The sequence below is a fragment of the Camelina sativa genome, chromosome 12, assembly GCF_030686135.1.
Source record: "Camelina sativa cultivar CO46 ecotype springtype chromosome 12, ASM3068613v1".
Taxonomy (NCBI): Eukaryota; Viridiplantae; Streptophyta; class Magnoliopsida; order Brassicales; family Brassicaceae; genus Camelina; species Camelina sativa.
In genome coordinates, this window is record NC_141891.1 from 36,346,336 (window position 1) to 36,359,788 (window position 13,453).

A 13,453-nucleotide genomic window follows, 5' to 3' on the forward strand; every position below is an offset into this window, starting at 1 on the left:
GACCCTTTACCCGAACCGGTACTCGATCATCGGCTTTGTGTATATCCTCGAGTTGTTCATCATTGTGTTCTTGAATATTTTCCACAACCCGTTACCTACTTGATTGCTTGCATCCTGTACTTAGGTCGAGTGGTTCTTGTTTTATTTCCTTTATTTCTGCTCACCTTAGGGTGTTAGATAAAACTCATATTATTACTTGTCTTGACTTGCATTGTTCTGATCACATCTTATCTGCTAGCATAACAACTATTTGGATTGATAACCGTTTGTACAACTGCAAAGGGAATTGATACCCTGGGTGAATGATCAATAGGTCAATTAAAACTCAATGTGTACTCCACCACGATCTAGTGGTATCGTTATAACACTTCAGGATCGAATCCACAGAGACCAAACAATTACATTATGAAATTATGTAGATTAAATATAGCTACGACAATGGAAAAGTTTGTGTTTGAAAGTGACTAACAAAAAGCAGTAAATAAAAGAGTGTTTTAAAATCAAAAGAGAAACATTGGGCACAGGGAATCATTAGGGACTATGATCACGAATTTAGATGATTAGATAGGGATGCATTAAACACAATTCTTGAACTCAAATCTCGAATGTAAAACTAACCTACTATCGCAGCGTTAGTTATCTATGCAAGGAATTGATTAAACTCTAAGCCGTCGTTTGAATCTAGCAATCCTAGCAAGCAATAAGTTCAGGTTTGATAAGTTCACAAGGTGCTTTAACTTCAACTTTCGTTGGCTAAGGATCACCTTGCTCACCTATGTTCTTTTCAAGCAACTCAACAACACTTTTGGTGCCCCGATGAATTAAACCTAAGATCTTAATCTAGGTGATCAGTCTATCTTAAGCATTAAGAACAACTATAGATGAAGAACAATAAGATCAATCCCGAATCTAACAAATCTAGCATCAATAAATCATAACAACCCTTTCTGAACCCTAAACCCAACAGTGAAACTACTCAGCCATAGAGAAACAGAAACAGCAAATCAATGATGAAGATAACATAATTGAAATGCAAAAGAATAGAAAATAGGGTTTAGAAATCTTCTCCAAAGTGTCAAGAAGGATTAGAGATCTTCTCCCTTTGCTCTCAATACAAAATAGTCTCAGAAAAATAAAGCTTATGTCTCTGGAGGCCCAGCCTCTAACTTAAATATCAAAATAAAACCCTAAAAGTCGGTTTAAAACGAATAAGGAAAACTTGCTTCAGGTACGGGACTGGTCGATCCCGAATGTGGATCAGCCGATCCTGGATGCTTTTTCTGTGTTTGCTCCATCTGCTCGCTAGTCCGATCAGTTTTCACCAAATTTGCTCCAGATGCTTGTTTTCATCCCCAAAACACTGAGTTTCCTTCCAAAGTAGCCTAGAACTTGTACAGACTCACAAAAGACTAAAAAGACTCTAAAAGCACACTTTGACTCAATAAAAGACTCAAAACAAACCTAAAAACTATGGTTAAAACCTATAAAATACAGACACATCAATTCTCCCGGACTTGACTCTTTGCTTGTCCTCAAGCAAGAACAGACAAGAACTCACGAACAGAGAAAAGGTTTGAAAGTGGAAACTCACATATTCTTAGGAACTGCTGCTTTGCACTCTTCATCAAATCAAATCAAGAACTACTTTTTGTACTCTGCCCATGATTAGGATCAACACTCCCTACTCTGAACTCCACAACCTTAAAGAACGTTCAACATCCCCATTGTTGTCTCTCTAAATTAGATTAGTGAAAATGTGTGGTCTCGCCGAGGGAATATCGATCATTGAACTTATTGACTCCTTCAACCTTTTACTGCCCAAGACCTCCTTCGTATGCTTCCTTTCCTCTCTCTTTTCTCACTTCCAAAGGATTGATTTCTCCCTAATTTTCTAGGGTATCATTGTATTTTTTTATCAATCCTTTTCTCTTTTCTTGCGGACAGGTTTCCATGAATTCCGAAGGATGCACGGGTTTACGCACAACCCTCGGTTCACTTTTTTATTACCTATATACTCTTCTTCTTCTTTCTTTCTTCTTTACTTATTTTTTATTGAGTATTGAAGGGAAGAGAGAGGGGAAGCATACTTTGCGAGGAGATGCATGTCTTGTACGGCTTAAGGGAGGAGTCTTGTCTGATGTATACCAAGTCCCAAGGCAAGAAGTTAAATCCGGTTAAGTCCTTTCAAAGCTAGAGACAGTCATCAGTTCAGCTTAGTGTTCTCCTTGGTGAGGGTCTTTTGGGGCGTGTTGAGACTGCGCATGTTCATTCCAAGCTTCATTCAAAAATCAAAAGTACTAAAGCAATCATAAGAGTGTTAGTTCAAAGCAAAATATTCCTAGAAATGATCATAGTTTCCCAATTTTTTTATTTTTTTTTAGACTCGATAAAAATAAGAAAATGACTCAAAAACTCGAAAAATCAAAAGGAAACAACCAAAGAAAACGACATTAGTAACTTGGAGACATCCCTCCCCCGGACTTACTTCACACCGTCCCGGTGTGAAAGCAAAACCAAGAAAAGAACGAATCCCACAAAGAAAATAAGAAAAAATGGAAAAGAAAAAGTAAGGACAAGAAACAAAAATTGGTGATATCGCATCTGGTGTTGGAGTGGTGTTGGCAAGGGTGGGGACTGATCGTCTCAGGGTGGGATCGACCGATCGGTCTCAGGGTGGGATCGACCGATCTGCAACATTATTGAACTTAGAGACACCTGCAGAAAACCGCCGGGATCGATCGATCTTTAAGGAGGATCGATCAATCCAAAGCTCATGGAACAAAAAAATTCGCATCTTCTACGTTTGGAACCTGTTCCTGAAAACATTTAACACCGGACGTGATTTCACCGTAATAAATCCTAAAAACAAAACCAAAAAACTAAGAAAAATAAAAAGAAAAGGGCAAGCCAGCACAAACCCCATGGGTTGCCTCCCATAAGCGCTTGTTTAAGGTCTATAGCTTGACCGTGGTTTCAGGTGTCAAGTGATGGGAGGATGAGAACTCATATCAAAAACAAGCTCTCCAATTCGTCAACTTAAGCTCCAAATCTTTTTCAGCATACCATCCACTGCTTCTTGGCCTTTCTCTTTAAACTCCGGAGTGAGGATGGCTTTAACTTTAGAGAAAGGCCGAGATATTCCTTTATACTTCACCTTGTACTCAATGGTGTCTTTAACATATTTCTGGGTACCAAGGTTATGTGAAGATCTGGTATTACTCTCTCTATCTTCGGCTTGTCTCTCTTCTTAACCCTCTTAGATCTTTTCTCAGAAGAATGAGTGTCTCCATCCAGGACTTCGTTGACCTCATTCTTATCACCATTCTCTCCCATTGTCATGACATCCACCTTCTTCTCGTTTTCTACGACTAGACAAGAGCCATGTCGTATAGCTTCATTTGCAGTGATTGTGTTGTAGAAGACTTTATCATCAATGTTAGAGAAAGTGGTCCTCATATTAGGCAAGTGAACAACTGCTCCCACTGTTGCTAAGAAAGGTCTCCCAAGAATCAAAGGCATAACAGAACCCTTGCTCATTTCCACAACATGAAAATCTGTAGCAACCAAGCAACTACCTACTCGAACATCTAATGAAGCCTTGTGGAGTCGTGGTGACAGCATTTGCAAACTTAAGAGAGACCTTAAAAGCCTTCATATCATCAATCCCCAACCTCTCTGCAACAGCCTTAGACATTACGTTCACACTGGATCCAGTGTCACAAAGGGGGTCCTCAAAGTTCACTCCTAGGATGGAGCATGGAACAACAAATCTTCCTGGATCTTCTAACTTAGGTAGTCTTTTCAAAGCTGGAGCATGAATGTTCTTCTCTCGAGCCAAGAACGCCTTAACCTCCACCAAATCCTTTTCTTCAACCACAACATCATTGTAAACCTTCTTAAACAAAGAGATATGCTATACTGCCTCTGTAAATGGAATGTCAGCGATGAACTCACTTATAGCTTCTTTGTACCGACCATACTTCTTTTCATCCAGAGGTTTCTTCTCTTGTCTTCTTGGAAAAGGAATTTGTGGCCTATAGGGCTTTGGTTCCACAAGAATTGATTCCTTGGTATCTGCATTAGGAACAACTGAGTTGGGTTTTCCCATACCTGCAACAGGGATCGACTGGTCTGGATGTGGAGCGGTCGATATGGGACTTTTTGAAACTGGTTCTGCATCATTGATGGGACCGATCGATCTATCAGAAGGATTGGTCGATCCAACTTCTCAGGGGATCAAACTCGAATTATCAGAATGGATGGGACCGGCTGGTCTAGTCTCAGGATTGATCGATCCCGTCTCTGCGGAAGCAAAGCATGAGTTGATCACAACACAACTCAGCCCATCTTCGATCCCACCATGGAGTGTTATAGCATTGCATGACTCTTTGTTCTTAGAGCTAGAAGAAATAGCAGAGACTCTCTTATCAATGGAATCAACACGTGAACTCAACCTCTCAAATTTCCCATTCAAATCATTGTACATGCTATCAATCTTGACATTAATCTCAGCAGAACTTTTCTTATGGCCCTCCAGCATCATCAATTCGAGCTTGTTATCTTGTGGAGGTGTAGATGGGGCTTGGTATCCTTAGACGTTTGAGCTACTAAATCCAACACCTTTGTTCTGAAGTCCTTGCGAGAAGTTACCTTGTTGATTATGTGGAAGATACACTTGATCTTGAGGATTCTCGAGGTTGGTGCTTTTTTAGGAGAGATGAGGATGATTTCTATAATTATGATTAAACCCATGATTCTGATAGTTCCCTTGTCCTCCTACATAGTTCAGCTCCTCTGTTCTCTCAAAACCTGAATTTACTCCAATTTGCTGATACGCACTCGCCTGCCCGTCGCACATGTTGACAGCTTGCTGATCTCTCTTCAAAGGAAGGTCTACCTTGGCAGTGAGACTCTTAATAACATCTGTATTCACGGAGCTAACAACACGCACAGAACGATCATACTCATGACTATGGTTGCTGTTACTCGCTGCAAGGTTTTCGATCAAGAGGTTTGCCTCAGCGGAAGTGTTAGTAGAAAAATCTCTTCTGCTGATAGTATCGAGTGCCATCTGGTACTTCTGGTCAATTCCTCCATAGAAGATGTTCATAAGATTCTCTTGTGAAAAGCCATGATGAGGACAGTCCCTCATATACTCCTTGAATCTCTCCCACGCTTCACAAAAAGGCTCTGTACCACCTTGTGAGAAGGTAGTGATCTTGCTCCTTAACATAGCTGATCGTGACTTAGTGTAGAAGTGGTTTAAAAACGCTGCTCTACACTGCTCCCAAGTGGTAAGTGATCCTCGGTCCAAGAGATTTAGCCATCTCAAAGCCTTATCTCCTAAAGAGAATTGGAACAAAGTCAACATGAGGTAAACATATGGAATTCCATTAGACCTTGTCGTACTAGCCAATCTCTCAAAAGCTTCAATATGGTCCAGAGGGCTCTCTGATGCTAATCCATTAAACACACGATTCTGGACCAAATGGATTAGGCTATGCTTGATCTCATAGTCTTGTCTCGCAGGAGCAGGAGGTTGAATCGCAGACCGATTCGCAAATAGCCTGTTGTGAGCATCTTCGTCCCTCAAGGTGGCTTGCCTTGCTTGTAACGCACCCGAACCGCTCTATGACCACCAAGGTCATCGGGCAGCCACGAGACGCCACTTGCGGAACTGCACCGAGGTGATCCGGCCGAGGGACGGAAGCTGCAGACTTCCCGACCGGTCCTCCCTAGCACAATCCCACCCACTACCGAGGTTACTTAGGCTTTTTAACCCTCGCGGCCTGGTGCGTTGTGTTGGCCCGGACAAGGCCGAGTATCATTTGCAACTTGCCATGCTTTCCTGAAAACCGAATATATCACTTTAATAAAATATTTCTTCGAAAATAAATCATCAAAGTAATACATATAGATAGTCGGAAAACTTTACTCTTAGTCGTTTAAGAAAATATAGGGTTTTACAAGAAACACAAGAAAACCCTATCTGGTACCCTAACGTTTGCTCCGGCTCTAGACTCACTTAGGCTTCCCTGCAAGGCCAAAACGAAGAGTCATGAGTAATCTAGGATTACTCAGTGAGTCTGGGTACCCCTTTCTATCCTAACCAGGATACTACTCTTCCCAAGCCGACTACCCCGGCAACCAAAGAAAGCTAGCAAGCCACAAAGCTAGCGATAACATCAAAGCAACGCAACAAAAGCTATAGCGGAAGCTTTCTGTCCACTACCAACGACCATGCAACAGAGATTAGATCACCACGATCTGTCTCGCACCATTCCACTCTGCCGCCAGCAGAGGAAGGCAATTCTTAAGCCACAAGAGAAAATCACTTGGGTCTTAAACTCGTGTCTCCCACACGCAACCTACTAAGACGTCTAATTCCAAGATTCTTAGACATCACACAACTTACTAAGACGTCCAGCATAAGACGCTTATACTTCACACCACCGCACGTAACACGCAACATGCAAGGACGACTAGACATAACAAGAAACACTTGAATACTCTAGACTCTTTACTCCTAGGGCCCTTCGATACCCTGTTCCATTCCAACACCTGCTCCATGCCGAGACCACACAGGTCACCAGCATGAGCCCACACACACTCATGCCACATCGTCATGCAGCAGTCACGCCGGTAGCTAGCCAGCCGTGACAGTATCCCCGCGCGGGTGGTCTTCGGGAACTCACGCGTGACACTCATAATTGGAACAGCGGATCGATACCTTACTAGCTAAGACTCAAGAAACGATTTCAAGAGACTAAGCTACCACCACACCCACATCATGCTTAATTCAAGCCGTGATATACCAAGCACACCAGCTTTATATCACGCAAGAAAAGCCAACATAGAATAATCCATAAGAAGCAAGAAAGCAAATCAAGCAACTTTAAGATTATTTTACATGCATGCACCCTTCATGCTTAAACCATTCCAAACCCACATCTCGCATGTAGATTCAGTCGCTTTAGCCACTTACATCCCTTATAAGCAACTCACGCATGCGATCAATCTCAACCAAATTTTATGCATTAACATGCAATCCACTTTACTTATCAATTTATGCATGAACCCAATTTTAAGCAAAGCTTAATATTTTCGAATCCCTCTAGATTCGATCATGCATGTAACTCTTAAACCACCTTTTAAGAGTTTAATTTACCCAATCTCTTCTTTAACCGCACCTCAAGTGAATCCTCCTTATTCACCGTGCCAATCACTTATTCTCGCATGCATGCAATATCCTTTAACCGCAACAAAAAGGGAAGCGACTCTACATGCTTACCACAGACTCACCTTTACGTGTCGATGATTTCCCTCGGACTTCACTGCACCTCACGATCAGACACCTTTTCCTCTTGATCACCTCGATCCACAACCAACTCCTTGACACCAATGCCTCTCCTTCGATCTCTTTCTCGATCGTTCTCGACCTCCTCCTCGATAATTACTTCGACACAATGTCGATGATTTCTTTCTCTCTCGATGATCTCTTCTTATTTCTCTCTCGAAATAACTTAAGAGATTTTGAGTGTTTTTGTGCTAAACACCCAAATGAAATCGTTTGCCTTGTATTTATAGGCAAACTTTCGAGGCTTCCTCCTTAATGCCCTTCGACAAGTGTCACCTACACTCCTTGCATGGGCTGCGTGAATCCCACCTCCAATGGGAGCTCGCCATTAATCCACTAATCCCCCTTGTATTAGTGCATGAAAACTCCTCCATTAGTGCATGTAAAGCTTCTTATTAGTGCATGTCACTTAATCAAGGCTTAATCTTAGCTCTCAGCCAATAGAACTCTGCCAAATCCTCTTAATCAGTTTGATTAAGTTAATCTTCCCACTATCTCCTCTTAATCACCTTGAATTTTTAATTCTCCCACTAACTCTTCTTTGATTATTTTAATTCTCCACTTTCCTCAATTTTTATTGGTCAAAATTTTGAGGAACACTAATTTTCCCCAAAATATTTGATTCTTCGTCCGGCACCTTCGACGTTCCCTCCGGTACTTCTCGACTCGGTCAGATCATTTTCTCGACCGTCCGGACGTTCTGCTCGGTACGTGCGGCAGTCTCTCGGGCAATTCGGACCGTACGCCTCGGCGATACGTCTCGGGCAACTTCGACTACACGTCTCGGATATCTCGACACTTTCTCGAGTCATTGGAAGATTCCCTCGAGCTTTCGACAATTTTCTCGGGTACTCGGCAACTCCCTCGAGTCTCGACAATTTTTTTTTTCGAGTACTTGGCAACTCCTTCGATCCTCGACAAATTTTCTCGAGTCCTCGGCCTTCTCGGCCCATTCTTCTGGCTCCTGATCGGGCTTAGGGTCTCGGTCGTACTTTCGGTTACTCCGGCTTTTGGCTCGGCCATTGTCCAACTTACGAATATTTTCTCGGACTTTCTTAGGCCATTCTCCTTTATTTCCCTTCTTCTTCTTTCTTACGTCTTTTCCGGGCCATTTCTCCGATCTTTCATTTTAAGATTTCTACTCTTGGTGAGGGTCACTACATTCTCCCCCCCTTATAAAAATTCGTCCCCGAATTCTCACGCCTTCTCCTTCTCTTGGTGGTGTTACTACCTCTTAACAAAGGTATCACTATCTTGTGATTGCCATCACCTTCTTATTTTCACCGAAACCTCCTTTGCTTGGCCATCTCCTCTCCAACATTTTATATCACGCCTATAACACCGTCTCACTTAAGCACTCGGACTCGATGCTTATGCTTCTTGGAAAAATTTCTTCATCTCCAACATATACTTGGCTCCTCCTGAATCCTTATGTTCTTTAAACACTAAGGCTTTTATCGCGATGCACCATGGCCTGTTCGCTACTCTAACTCCTTAGTTCAATGCTTCTCTTTCTTCAGCTTGTTCCTGACTCTTTTCTTTTCTCCCTTCAATTTCTAGCTTGATTCCTTCCAATGTCTTGACATATTTACCGTACTACTTCTTGTGCCTCCCAGCACATTATTTGCTGCTTTTTGCTGCGTTTTGCCCTTCTGGCTCTTCCCATCTCTTTTACCAACAATCTTCTTTCTCCAATTCATTTAACCTTGCCTTCTTTAAGGTTTTAACTTCTCCAATCTCCTGAGCCTCATGCTCCTTTGGATTCAATCTCCCTCATTTTCTTTAACTTCGCGCTCCTTGGGATTTCAACTTCCCACTTTCTTTAGCTTCACGCCCAAATTTATTTTGCACTCCCCATAACCTCTTCTCATCTCACTTTGAATTCCACTTCAAACATCTCCCTCGATTCTCATACTCTGAAGTTTGACTTGATATCTTTGCCCATATCTTGCCCCTTAGCATAGAAATGCTGTTTCTTTTGCCGCCGATTATTTTCTTGCACCCTTTTTGTCCTACTCTTGGACCATGCACTAATTTCTTGCACTTTTCGGGTCACATATTTGACCTCTTTAATTTCGCCATTGCCAATTCATTTGCACTACTCTTTCCTCCCTGATTTTCTTTGCCTTCGACTGGACTTTCCTCATCATTTTTTTTTTCGTCTCCATCTTTCAATAATCAACTCGAACTGGCTTTTCTGGCCGGGTCGAACTCTCTCCTGCTCTTTCTTGAGCTTCTTCTCTTTTGTCTGATCGTGCTTAACGGTGTCTTACGTGAATCCTCATCGATTGCGTGCAAGTTAATCATGCAAATGCTTATGCAATAAATTAACTATGCAAACGTATAAAACTCAAGCAACAATCAAAGCAAGTAATAAAACAAGCAAGGATTAGCGTAAGTTTTACATAACACAACACCATAACCACGGCTAGAGAACATAAGGTACTTTTTACAAACCGATTGAAAAAAGCTACACAAGTTCCACACCATTCTAGCCGAAATTACTAAGGGTTCGGATCCTAGACAACAACAACATGGTTAAGTCTAGATGCCAAAAAGAAATCATCCAACCCTTTACACTTACTCCCAAAAAAAAGAACTTCCCTTACACCCCAGCATCCTACTGGTTCCTGAGCCTAGTACACGCCTCGCACGTGCACACCCACTCCCTATCTGGCTCATCAGGTGGCGGTCCGGCAGGAGATTCGGTTGAGGTAGAGGCAGCAGACAACGAAGCTTCAACTTGTTCCGTGGGACTTACACCACTCCGGCCATCTCGGCCTAACGGGTTCCCTCCCGTCTCTTCCATTCGCTGGTTGGCGCTCATCCTCTCTCGCACCATCCGATATGGACATTCATGAACATAATGTCCTCTTCCACCACACACGGTGCATACCATATACTCCGGGTCCGGAAAATGCTAAGGTCTCGTCCTCCAGCAGTGGTTGTTTGGATGTCCCGGTTCTCCACACGCCTCGCATCTCCTCCAGTATCTCATGCGATCCGGGTTTGGGCAGCGATAGGCGAAATGCCCTCGCTCGCCGCACCATTCGCAATCTTCCTTCGACGGGTCACACATGCGTCTCAACGCCAGTCTCCAACAATGTTTTGTCCAATGCCCGATGCCTTCACACAACTCGCAATAGGGCGTGTTCCTCATGTGAACTTAGTTTGGGTAGACCACCCTCTTCCTGGCAGTGGCTCGCACTCTCAGCCTGCCTCTTGGTTGGAACGTTATGGAGTGCATCTCCAACTCCCCTTTTGCCTGCAACTCTTGGTAGTACTCCCTTGTTCTCTTCAAACTCGTGCTACTTTCTCCAATTTCCATCCTTAGTTGCTCTCGGTTCTGCCTTCTCAGCTCGTATGCCTTAGCGAGCATTTCCAAATCCACGTCAATTGGTTCCTCTTCTTTCTCCTCCTCTTGTCCCGGCAACACCATTTGCAATGGCACGGCTCTAATGGGACTATTGCGCCTTGGCACAATCTGATTCTGCTCCGCCTGATTTGGTACGTATTGGTCTGGCATTAGGAGATCTGGTTCTCCTCGGTCTCGTGCAACTTGGCTCAATTCCCCTCGTTCTCTCACGACTTGGCTTGAACTGGCCCATCGCCTCACATTCTCTCTCGGCTCCGTACTAGCCTCAATTTCTTGGTCTTGGTCTCTCCTTGGTTCCACTATAAAAGTCGGAATCCCCTCGTCGTCACTTGACACAAGATCGATCACCTCTAACTCCTTGGTCGGCTTCTCGGTCTTTGAGTTTCCATCTACCGGATTCTCTTCTCCATTGGCTTCCGGCACTATGACCTCCCCGTCATTCTCATTTACCCGCTCTGGTGAGCGCATCTCATCTATCATGAGTACGATCCTCGCAACCATCTCGGGTCTCTCTTCCGCAGGTCGCTCTTCACTAATGTCTCCGGTTTCAGGTACCACACCCGCATTACCAGCATTACCTCCTTCCTCCGGCACATACACGTCCGTCAAGAAATTTAGGATTTTATCAACCGCCTCCGGATACTCCCTCATATAGTTTTCGGGACTAATATCATCGCCCTGATCCTCCACAAGATCCAATAGCAATTTCTGTAGCCTATCGGCTAATTCCAGTTCTGCCTCTCCGTGATCTCCAACAGGAAGAGTCTCAAACTTGCCTTGCGCGTCCATTCGAACTTGAAGACGGCTCGGCTCCCCAATCTCCAATACAATAGTTCGATCATCTCGATCAACTTCCACCTCCTCCGTTCCATCTAAACACTCGGACGGATCGGTCTCGATCGACCAGTTGGTGTCGTCTGCGTCGAACACCCCGTCCTCATCCCAGTCATTCGAATCACTCGGCTCTCGACTGGTTTCTGATTCCGTCGACAAATACCCATTGTGATGCCCACACTCTTCATGTCTCGGCCCCTCATCCCCTGAACCATCCCCGCAACCTGAATCACCTGAATGCATCTAAAACCCACAAGAAACAAGGTTAGATGCTTAAATCATTCTAAGGTTCAACTTAGACTAGACAAGCAAACAGTCCGGATAAAATTCCATGCTCTCGCGACACATTACTCGATAAAACATTGAAATGCACAAGTGCTCGCGGGTTCGAAAACACCGCTCTGATACCACCGTTGTAACGCCCCCGAACCGCTCTATGACCACCAAGGTCATCGGGCAGCCACGAGACGCCACTTGCGGAACTGCACCGAGGTGATCCGGCCGAGGGACGGAAGCTGCAGACTTCCCGACCGGTCCTCCCTAGCACAATCCCACCCACTACCGAGGTTACTTAGGCTTTTCAACCCTCGCGGCCTGGTGCGTTGTGTTGGCCCGGACAAGGCCGAGTATCATTTGCAACTTGCCATGCTTTCCTGAAAACCGAATATATCACTTTAATAAAATATTTCTTCGAAAATAAATCATCAAAGTAATACATATAGATAGTCGGAAAACTTTACTCTTAGTCGTTTAAGAAAATATAGGGTTTTACAAGAAACACAAGAAAACCCTATCCGGTACCCTAATGTTTGCTCCGGCTCTAGACTCACTTAGGCTTCCCTGCAAGGCCAAAACGAAGAGTCATGAGTAATCTAGGATTACTCAGTGAGTCTGGGTACCCCCTTCTATCCTAACCAGGATACTACTCTTCCCAAGCCGACTACCCCGGCAACCAAAGAAAGCTAGCAAGCCACAAAGCTAGCGATAACATCAAAGCAACGCAACAAAAGCTATAGCGGAAGCTTTCTGTCCACTACCAACGACCATGCAACAGAGATTAGATCACCACGATCTATCTCGCACCATTCCACTCTGCCGCCAGCAGAGGAAGGCAATTCTTAAGCCACAAGAGAAAATCACTTGGGTCTTAAACTCGTGTCTCCCACACGCAACCTACTAAGACGTCTAATTCCAAGACTCTTAGACATCACACAACTTACTAAGACGTCCAGCATAAGACGCTTATACTTCACACCACCGCACTCAACACACAACATGCAAGGACGACTAGACATAACAAGAAACACTTGAATACTCTAGACTCTTTACTCCTAGGGCCCTTCGATACCCTGTTCCATTCCAACACCTGCTCCATGCCGAGACCACACAGGTCACCAGCATGAGCCCACACACACTCATGCCACATCGTCATGCAGCAGTCATGCCGGTAGCTAGCCAGCCGTGACAGTATCCCCGTGCGGGTGGTCTTCGGGAACTCACGCGTGACACTCATAATTGGAACAGCGGATCGATACCTTACTAGCTAAGACTCAAGAAACGATTTCAAGAGACTAAGCTACCACCACACCCACATCATGCTTAATTCAAGCCGTGATATACCAAGCACACCAGCTTTATATCACGCAAGAAAAGCCAACATAGAATAATCCATAAGAAGCAAGAAAGCAAATCAAGCAACTTTAAGATTATTTTACATGCATGCACCCTTCATGCTTAAACCATCCCAAACCCACATCTCGCATGTAGATTCAGTCGCTTTAGCCACTTACATCCCTTATAAGCAACTCACGCATGCGATCAATCTCAACCAAATTTTATGCATTAACATGCAATCCACTTTACTTATCAATTCATGCATGAACCCA

General features: G+C 43.9%; 1 non-coding gene across 1 annotated transcript; it reads left to right on the plus strand.

Annotated features, from left to right (window-relative positions):
- Positions 1 to 5,126: 5,126 nt before the first annotated feature.
- LOC147933176 (small nucleolar RNA R71) lies at positions 5,127 to 5,233 on the plus strand. Its single transcript, XR_015576866.1, has one exon. It is a non-coding gene; the product is annotated as a small nucleolar RNA R71 (small nucleolar RNA).
- The last annotated feature ends 8,220 nt before the right edge of the window (positions 5,234 to 13,453 follow it).